We start from the raw sequence: 10,829 nt of genomic DNA, 5'->3' as shown, positions 1-10,829 counted from the left end.
ATTTTAACAATATTTAAAGGTTTGCAACATATTTGTGCGAACATCAGGAGGTCTGCACAAATATCATGTGAATCTTCTTAGTGATTTTAACTATATTCGAAGGTTCGGTCTGCACAAATATGTTGTGAATCTTCTTAGTGATTTTAACTATATTCGAAGGTTTAGAACATATTTGTGCGAATGTTATAAAGTCATCACAAATATGTTTGGAGGTTCACAACATAATTGTGTGAATGCTAGAAAGTCCGCACATATATTTGTGCGAATGTGAGGTCTGCACAAATATGTTGCAAAGGGTAAAATAGTTTTGAATAAGTCGAGAAACAATGATTTTTGACATCTTAAACTTTTGCATATTTGTGGGTTTTTGCAAAAGTACATTTGTAGAGGACAATACGATCCTTTTCCGAACAAATTATCCATCCATTTGGCTTCCAAATATGAGTACCTTATGTGGTATCAATTAGTTATTCCATGGTACTGATAGATCTTAGATTATGACTAAGAGATTTTCAAGTCAAGTGATTAGGGTTGTTGGTAAATGATCTGAACAGCTTATGACTTGGCTTGTTACAAACTCATATTTTAAAAATACACCATTTTAAATTAATTATGGTCACGACCAATGTTGCCAATACCGTTGAGAATTAACCTGATTCGTATTACATGGGCAGAAAATCGATATGAAACTGACCTGAACTGACTAATTTTCAAATAATTAAAAATAGTCAAAATAGTTTTTAAAAATATTTTATTTTAAATATTATTTTAATGTTTTTTGGCACGGGTCTTTCTGTGGTTAAAAGTTGGCCAATTCAAAACCATTCACCCTTGAGTTGGAATAACTTTTCTCTAAATGGATTTGAAAATCAATTTAGGGTCTGAGATGATTCTTACAACATGCGGTCACGACACCAATCATCTTCAGGTTAGGGGTACATTTAAAAGAGAAAAAGATGTAGGAAAAGTGAAGCAAAATGAAAAAAAAATCCTATGAATTTTTGGACCCTTCCAAACAAGAGAGTTTTTCAGTGAGAGAGTTTTTCTAAAACATACACTTTTGATAGGAAACATTCCTCTAGGAGGGGAGTGGAAGAATGTTTCCTAGAGAAAATTTATTTTTACACTCCCCACCACTCATCTCACCACCACCACCACCCACCATCTCACCATCACCACCATCATCCATCTCACCATCACCACCACCACCACCAATCTCACCTCCGGAAAGCACTCTGACTATTTTTCCACTTTGTTTTTCTCATGCTACACAAACGAGTGAAAATTTTTCTTTTGGGAAACTTCACATATCAAAAACTCTCTTAGGCAAAACTTTCTTTTCCTATGAGAGTTTTTTTTTCGCTTCCAAACATGCTCTAAGAGCAAAAAATCTCTCACCATTTCTGGCACTTATTTCAAGCTCTCTCTATAGAAGCCTGGAACAGTGGATGGGCTTCTCATCAAACAAGCAACGAAAGACAGTCATTCATCGATTTTGAACGATTTAGGGTCATTAGCGGTGAAAAACAGGAATTAGCGGCGGTTGTGACCGTCACTAATTTTTGTTATAAGTTAAAAAAATGTCGCCGCTGATCTGTGCGGGATTAGCAGCGGAGAAACGCTCAATAACAGTAGACACTTTGTGCCTCCACTGTTATGGGCATATATATATATATATATATATGGGAAAATGGGTCCGTGCTAAACCCATTTGGTGCTAAACTGCATGCTAAATGAGTTTTTTCTAGCTTCTCCGGTGCTTTTTATGCAGTTCCGGCTCCATAAATGTGTTGGGCATGGTCGATTTACTAAGAATCCAGACATGGATCATGTGTTTTTGATGAAAAAAATAATGTGCACATGGGGGTTCCATCTTGGCATTCGTCCTCCTCACCTCATTATAGTCCTATTTGGAGCCTTGAAAATTTACAAAGATTTTGGACTGTTGATTTTTTGAACTTTATAAAAACCCATCCATGTGGCAGACATATATATATATATATATATATATATCAGATTGTCAAGAACCTTGTAATCAAATCTATTAACAAAATATTTCCACTAACCGCACCCCCAACCCTAGCCAGCAAATAAGTTGCTGACATCCCTTATTTTAGAATCAAATCTCCAAGGACTTGGCAAGATTGGCTAGGTGGTTTGGCTCAAAATAATCAAGTTGAATGAGGGCGGCGGGTTCCATATCTAGAGTATGCATCCTTTGTTGCAAGACTGCAGTTGGGAGTAATTCTAGGAGTCTTGGTGGACCTCATTGCTCTTATTGGAGTCTTGCACTAAAGCCAAGTAGGGTCACAACCATCAACGTCACGGCTAGGGTGGGTTGGGTTTGGTTTGAAGCCAGGTGGGATCAAACCCAGATCTGATTTGAGTAGAAACTCCACCATGCCTGTGGAATACTTTGTGTTTTTTCATCACCAATTGTAAACCCCCTACTACCCTATGGGCCAAGGTTGAAGACAGGATAGACAGGAATATGCAATCATGGCACAGGAAGTGTGTATCTAGGCCCGAACGCGTTGCCCTCATATGTCATGTCTTGAACTGCATTCCATTGCATATGCTATGTCTTTTCAGGATTCCGAAAAGAGTAGAGACAAAACTGGATCGCCTATGCCGAGGGGGCCTGGCCCATCAAAAGCCTTGGTAGCATGGAAGAGGGTCTTAACACCGACCTGCAGAGGAGGAGTCAGAATTTGAAAAATAGGTGGTGGTGGTGGTGGTTCGTTTCATGCCTTCATCAAAGAAAAATACCATTTACAAGAAAATGTCGTCATGCCAACCACATTACTCATGGAAAAAAGGTTATGCGATTTGGAAGGGCGTGGCTACTGTTTTTTAAAATTTTAAAGCAATTTGTTCATTTTACCAACAATGGTCATGGACACTAAGCAAAGATGGTAACTTCACCACGGCATCAACTTATAAAGCATGCCAGAAAGTTGGTGCCGAGTGATACTTTGGTTAAAGGGGCATTCACCCAGGGCAATGTTTTATACATAGTTACTGCTCATGGGCTATGTCAACATTCAAGATCGTATGCAAAAATTTGGCCAACACCTTGCGAATCGATACCCTCTATGTTGCCAAAGTTAAGAAACTGTAGCTTCTACTTGATTTCTAAAAAAAAATGGCTTGTGATTTGGAGATGGGGGATTGGTATTGCGTGGTAGGAGGGGTCTGGGAGGAGAGAAACAACAGAAATATCCGAGGAATAGCTACCCAGCCCAGCAAAGTAGCACGTTTAATCAAAAGTGGCATGGCCAAAGGATGATCCACGTTGGACAGGAATACATGGAAATCACCCTTTGTTTACTGTCAATCATGTATCCCAAACACAATTTTTTTTTCCAATCGAATGCCAAACTTTCTGACCAGACCTGCAGAGAAGCATGCAATTATTGACAGCTGAAGGAATTTATTTGGTCTTTTGGAATCAGTAAAGATTTTCTTGCCATATTGCAGACACCAACTGACCAAAAGCGATAAGTACGTAGCGAGCAGGTGCCTTTGATCATTTCTTGGACAGGGTTCGCGCGCACAGTTGTATGATCTGACCATCTCGGCCACAGCAAAAGAAGCGTTCCACCAAAAAAAGTTTCTCACTGCTACAGCTTTGTACATCAATCAACCAGTAATGATAAACCCTCACAATAATCGAATTTATTTTATCCCAAAAACATATGGACTTCACTATTCCTACATTTTTTCCACCTCAATGCTAGAGGGGATATCAGGTGCAACGTGATTGCACAGCACCTGATTACCACCGCATGTTGTTGGGCCCCACATCAGATAACCTGTATCTCGAAGATGGAGGATGATCAGGCGCAGCAGCACACAAAAAGTGTGCAACTACATTGATCACCCTTCTCAATGCTAGGGCTTGTAAGCAAATTCGAACAAAAGGTGTTCAAGCCCGACTCTTTGAGCCAAGCCAAGCTCAAGCTCATGGCAAGTCGGAGAGTTGAACAAGCCAAGCTCAAGTTGGCTGGTTTACCAAAAAATACATTCTTTAAGATTGAAAATAATAGTATTTGGATTCTAAATCTTTCAAGTCCAAACCACTGGTTATAAAATAAATGCATTGTTTTTGACTTGGGCCAATCTTTCGGAATAGGATATGTGCCGTGAGAAGCTCTACTGAGAGGAAAATGCATCGAGTGTAGGAATGCGCGGTATGCGTTCACTTGATCGGTGAAGTGCGGTGGTAGCGCAATATGCAATAAGCATCAGTATCATCGTTAGTGCATCGTTGTGTGACAGTACAAACGTGAAACATTATTTGGTTAAGCAGTGCCAGCGGATCAGAAGATGTTGCCTTTAGAGATTTGGTTAAGGATCTCTCGGCTTGCAAGAGATGTCCCACGCGTAACGGTTAGATGCATGAGGGTGCGTGTGGGTTAAGACTAATTCTCTCAAGAATCACATTAGGTGATTCCAACCGAGTATAGTGACTCGAGGCTAGGTAAGTGAATGCCTAGGCACCGACGAATGATTTTGGCTGGTGCTCTTCGCTATGGTGTTCAATCATCAACTGGTCTTCGAACTTGGGGCCACAAGGTCTTGCTCCTTCGGTGGCAAGGTTTTGCTATGTCGTAAGCATGAAGCTGCAATACGCTTCATGGCACGCAAGGTTAAGGCAAAGTTTGTGCTTCTTTCGGAAGTAATAGCTGGTATGAGACGACTATGCACTAAGCGGCATGGGCTACATGGAATGTGCATTTGGAAATGTGTTTGATCAGCTTTTGCTAGGCAGCTGCGTATGGGGTGGTGCGCAGGGCCAATGAGAATGATTTAACACATGAAAAGGTGTTGGTACGCGGCCTTTGGCCGTTAGGCTAGCCAGCTTGGCACGTCGCGGGTTTGTGAAACATTTTATGCTCATGACAGAGTGATAAAAAGGCTTGCGGCGGTAAGGAAGGACCGTCACGCCGCACTAGCTTATTGAAAAAAGTAAGCCCGTGACAAATTGACATCAGAGCAGAAAGATTCATGGAGACCTTATTCTTCATTGTGCACGACACTGAAGAGGATAATGACGATTTATCTTGGTTACACAAATTTTTATAACTGAAGTGTGGTTGACTGTGCACATAAGCAAGATATTGGCAGGATGGTATGAGACATCTTGTCGACGACAAGTAGAAGTATAAGGTTGTTGTTCAGTTGGATAAAAGAACATAGATAAGCTAAATATTCCTACTAGTTGTGCATTAGGCTCAGAGGTGAAGCGTGACATTTGCCTTGTGCATGTAGAGAATGCACATTGGATTCGGCTGGATGGATTTGCACCTTTGAGTATGGGAGACTCAATTAAACTTATAAATTCTCTCCCAAGATTATGGGTTAGCAGAGTTCCCACATTGAGCAACAATGCTCATTGTTTTGGTCTCTTGAGTTGGCAGATCCTCAATGGATTGTGTGTGCATAAAAGGTTGTTCGTGGCTCGTTGGTTCTTGTGAGAACGTTTTGCTGACTCTAAGAGAGAGTTAAAACATGTTAGCTTCAGGAGGAGAGTTCCAGCGTTGGGCTAAAGGTGCCCATGTGAGGTCGAGTGCCCATGAAGACACTTTGAAAGATCACTTTGAGGTGATATGCAAGAAGACGTCTTCTACTTGAGGAGTAGTTTGGACCATTGGAAAATTGCAAGTTGGTGCTTAAGGGAGTTGATATCTCTATAGCACACATTGGTGGTCATCTTTCTCTACGAGGACCACAAGGGCTTAGAATTTCCCTTGCTGGGGTTGAAAGACACTCCAGCCATGAGCATAAAGATGGCAAGTTTATCGTGCGAGCGAAGATGACTCATTTGTGTTTGAGACTACACTGGGGTCTCACAAGCAGAGAAATGCTCGATGTTGATAAAGTAGAAGACCACTGTCTAAGTGATCGAAGATGCGTTAAAGGTATGAGACTTGACGTGTTAAAGGTTGCGACGATGGTGGATGTAAACTAGAATAAGTTGAGTAGGCTGAAAAAAAGTAAACCAAAGATAATTATAAAGGAAAACTAACATATCAATGAAGATTGTATTCTTACCTGCACCAGCATTGTCGAGGACGACAATGGTTTTGGGTGGGGGAGAATGTCTTGGGACAATCTTTCAGAATAGGACATGTGCAGTGCAGAGCTCTACTGAGTGAAAAATGCATCAAGTGTAGGAACATGCGGTATGCATTCGCTTGATGGATGACGTGCGGTAGTAGCACGACATGCGATAGGCATCAATGTCATCGTTAGTGCATCGCTGTGTAGCGGCACAAACGTAGAGCGTTGTTTGGCTAAGTAGTGCCAGCAGATCAGAGAAATGTTGCCTTTGGAGATATGGTTAAGGATCTTTCAGTTTACAAGAGATGTCCCATGCATAGTTGTTGGATGCATGATGATGAGTATGGGTTAGGACTAATTTCCTCAGGGATCACATTAATTGATTCGAATTGAGTATGGTGACTTAAGGCTAGGCAAGTGAATGCCTAGGCACCTACGAATGAGTTTGAGTGGTGTTCTTCGCTGTGATATTCAATCATCAACTGGTCTTCGGACTGGGGGCCGTAAGGTCTTGCTCTTTCGGTGGTGAGGTTTTGCAATGTCGTGCACATGAAGATGCACTTCATGGCATGCAAGGCTAAGGTAAAGTTTGTCTCTTTCAGAAGTGATAGTTGGTATGGGATGGCTATTCACTAAGCAACATGGATTACATGAAATACACATTTTGGAAATGCGCTTGATCCGCTTCAGCTAGGCAGTTGTGCATGGGTGGTGCGTATGGCCAATGAAAATGATTCAACACATGAAAATGTGTTGGTACGTGACATTTGGTCATTAGGCTGGCCAACTTGGGCAACTTGCGGGTTTGCGAAGCATTCTATGCCCGTGACAGAGCAATAGAAAGGCTTGCGACAGTAAGGAAGGACCATCGCGTCGCACTAGCTTATTGGAAAAAGTAATCCTGTGACAGTTTCAAAGCAGTAATTAAGCAATAAAATATGAACTCTAAACTGATTGCCTGCAAACCAACACCATCAATCTAAACTCTACGATATCAAATATACATAAAATATATTTATTACTAATCAACAGGCTTTATCAAACAACCACTATTTTTTTGTGTTTGACTCTATTTTGCAAGTGCAAACTAGCTCTTTATGAGTCAAACATGAGCCTAGCCATTAGTGGATCTTCTTGTTTCTCAGTCTTACTATGAAAGCCCAGCTTGATCATCTTGAAAGAATGACACATAGACTCTAATAGGATGATACCCTGTGGTCATATTGAATAAATTGCAAACGAAGTATTTAATACATCTAAACAAAAAAAACTAGTTGAATGAAGAATATAACAAAAGATGAACAAAAAAAGATCAAATAATTAGACTTAATGGGCAACCAAGAAAAAGTAACAAAACAGGATAATTCTTCATAGATAGAAGCGCAAACGCAAATGAGACACACACACACACACATATATATATATATACATTCATCGTAAATGGTACAGTGATAAATGAAACATGTTATTGGATTTTTAGGGTTTTTAAAAATTCTAACTCTATAGATGTGATCTATACGTCTGTTTTTATAGGAATCCGTTATTAGAGCATTTGATTTTGACGCATAGATAAGTTTTTATAAGGTTTCAAAAATCAATGCCTTACAATTTTATTAAAATTTTGAGGCTCCAAATACTAGTTTTTTCATCTATATTGCATGATACAAGTGTCGATATCTAGTAAATCAATCGTATTGAACACCTGTACTGTCAAAATTTTAAAAAAATACTATAAAAAAATGATTCATTTAGCACTTTGCCATATTTAGCAATATATTGAGTAATGGGTCGTTGCTAAATCCATTTGGTGCTAAACTGCATGCTAAATTGATATTTCAAGCTTTTTTCACTTTATTTTTAAAATTTGACCGCACAGATGTGATCTATGTACTTGATTTTATAGGGATCAGCTCTTGAAGCATTTGATTCCAATAAAGAGTGGGTTTTTATAAAGTTTGAAAAATCAACTGTCCAAAATCTGTGTAAAATTTTGAGGCTCTAAACATCATTTTTTCAATAAAAAATGCATGATTCAGGTATGGATTCTTAGTGAATCGATCATGCCCAACACATTTATAGAGCCAGAACCACATAAAAAGCATAGGAGAAGCCCTAAAAACCCATTTAGCATGCGGTTTAGCATCAAATATGTTTAACACAGACCCATTTTCCACCATATATATATATATATATATATATATATATATATATGTGTGTGTATGTGCGCGCACACGCTCATGAGAGAGAGAGAGAGTTTTATTTTAGTAGTTGATTTGTCAAAGTAAAAAAAACTGGGGAAGGTGAGGAATTGGGAACGTATTTTTATCTTTTATCCTTTTGTATTCTCTCTTTTTAAAAAAAGCCTTTTTACCCTTAGAAGGAATCAGATCAGGTCATACTGAACATGAGCGTTTTTGCTCATGCCGACATCGTGGCCATCCGATTTGCATTTTAAAAACTCAAAAGTCAAACAAAACCACGTGGCATTCATCCAAAATGCAAACAGAGGGCCACGATGTCAGCATGAGCAAAAACGCTCATGTTCAGCATGACTGATCTGCTTCCCTGCTCTTACCTTTCACGTTTAGAAAAAGCGCGGGCCCCACATGAGCCCCATGAGAGAGATACTACTACCGTCCTTTTTCCTTCATGAGCCATAATATAACATTTACTTTTACCTTCTTTTTTTTTTCCATATTTTTACTTGAGATGAGTCATACTGTGAGGAACATGATTACCAATATTAATGAATCATCAGTGACTAGTCCGGTACAACATAAACATAAATAAATACATGACATATCCTTACATATGGGACAATAAATCTAACTTAATACTAATCTAAATGGAGTGGGGTATTTTTTTTTCTAGGGAATGGTAAAGAAATGAGATAGGAAGGGCCAAATCTAGAAAGAAGAAATAGTTTGTTATTTGATTGGAACTCAAATATGGAAACTTTACTGGAAATCCCCCAAAAAAACCAGTTCTGTTAGCACATGGTGTCTGATCAAGGACCAACTCAAACCAAATTTTTAATTATATGGATCATGTGAGTCTGACCTCATGAGTCATCATCACATGTTCAAATTCGGATTCTTTTCTTTTTTTTTGTTTTGGGCTAAGAGAAAACGCAGTTCTCATAAGCCACGACTAGCTAGGGGTGTCAATGGGTCGGGTTAAACCCGAACTCGACCCATATATACTACACCCTATAGGGTCAATGTCTGGTGATAAACAAGGAGGTCCGACTAGAACCTCGGTCAGACTCAAAAGGTACCATTAACAAATGAAGCTGGGTATGATTTGTGAAATTTCATACCAGAACCCAAGTTCCGATTAAGATCTGCATTTTTACAATGTAATAAAGACAAAAATATATATTATTTTATCGAGTAGGGCCCATGTTCATGTAATTCTGATAGGATCTGGTTACGGTTTCTCTTATTGTAGGTTCAATCGCACCGAACATGTGTTGGACAAAGGCAATGTGCTTAAGTTAAGTGTTTAGTAGGGCCATGAGACACTTGCCTTCAGAGATGGAAAGCACTAGAGACCCTTTCAAAGGCTTTAAGCAGCATCGTAGTGCGCGTGATTTGTGTACGGGGCAGAACACCAAAGACTAGCACATCATTGGTAAATTGCAACACGAAAAAGTTTTTAGGCCTGGGATTTTAAGATCTTTAATGAAACCCATAGAAATTGCTTGTAGAAATAGCGCATTCAATGATTCCCCAACAATGTTAGATAGGGGAGGGGGGATATACGGGACATCCATGGTGAAGGCCTCTAATCAGCTGAAAGTAATTAACACGGTTGCCATTTATGGATACTACTATTGGTGTCACAGGCCTATTTCTTCAAAAGGTCAGTGCGGTGCGGTGCTCTTTTCTTACCACTGCAAGCCTTTCGGTTGCTCGCTTATTGTTGAAGAAGTTTTGATAATAGAAAGTACAAGAGAGTGAAAGAAATTGCAATAACTTGAAAGTAATCACAACGAGGATAAACAAAAGAAAACTCAACGCATTTGCATTCATTCACAATTTTGCCCGCAAGCTCATTACAATTCAGATCTACGGGCTAACCCTTCAGAGTATTGATCAACCTAAATCAAAGTGCAAGGGTGACCCGAAGAAAGTTACAAGTGACTCGACACTTTATATCAAGACTCAACTAAAGCAAAACGATCTCTAGACACAACTGTACAAAGTAGGTCACAGGAGAACAAACTCCCCCCTTCAAATCATGTGTTGCCCTCGACGCCATCTGTTTAATGCTAGGCCCTGACTTTATCTGGATAGCGGCTCTTCATCCGAAATGTTGGCTCCCACGTCGGTTCTGTTGTCTTCTCCTATTGTATAAATTTTTTTTTTCGCTTCATCCAAGTAGTTGACCTTGTGGCGAAGGATTTTGCTGAGACGCTTCTCGGCCCGTTGTGCTGTCGGGGCCCTCTGTAAGATAAAAGCGCATTGTGGCACGCTACGTTCCGGATCTCCCTCGTTCATATAAAACAGTTTTAGACTGCACATGTGAAACACCGACTGCACCTTAAAGTTCAGGAGCAGGTCCAACTTATACGTTAGGTTGCCCACTTTCTTGACGATGATGAATAGTCTCTCATACTTCCTTATCAGTCTGCAGTGTCATCCATGAAAGATTGCGATTCGGGTAAAGTTTCACCAACACCTGGTCTCTAACATGGAACCCAGCAGGCCGACGATGCTCGTTCACCCACTTCTTTATCCTCTTAGTCGTCTTGTGCAGAA

This window comes from Nuphar pumila, chromosome 3 (assembly GCF_984573655.1).
Source record: "Nuphar pumila chromosome 3, dmNupPumi1.hap1.1, whole genome shotgun sequence".
Classification (NCBI taxonomy): Eukaryota; Viridiplantae; Streptophyta; class Magnoliopsida; order Nymphaeales; family Nymphaeaceae; genus Nuphar; species Nuphar pumila.
Note: the sequence above shows the minus strand (reverse complement) of the source record.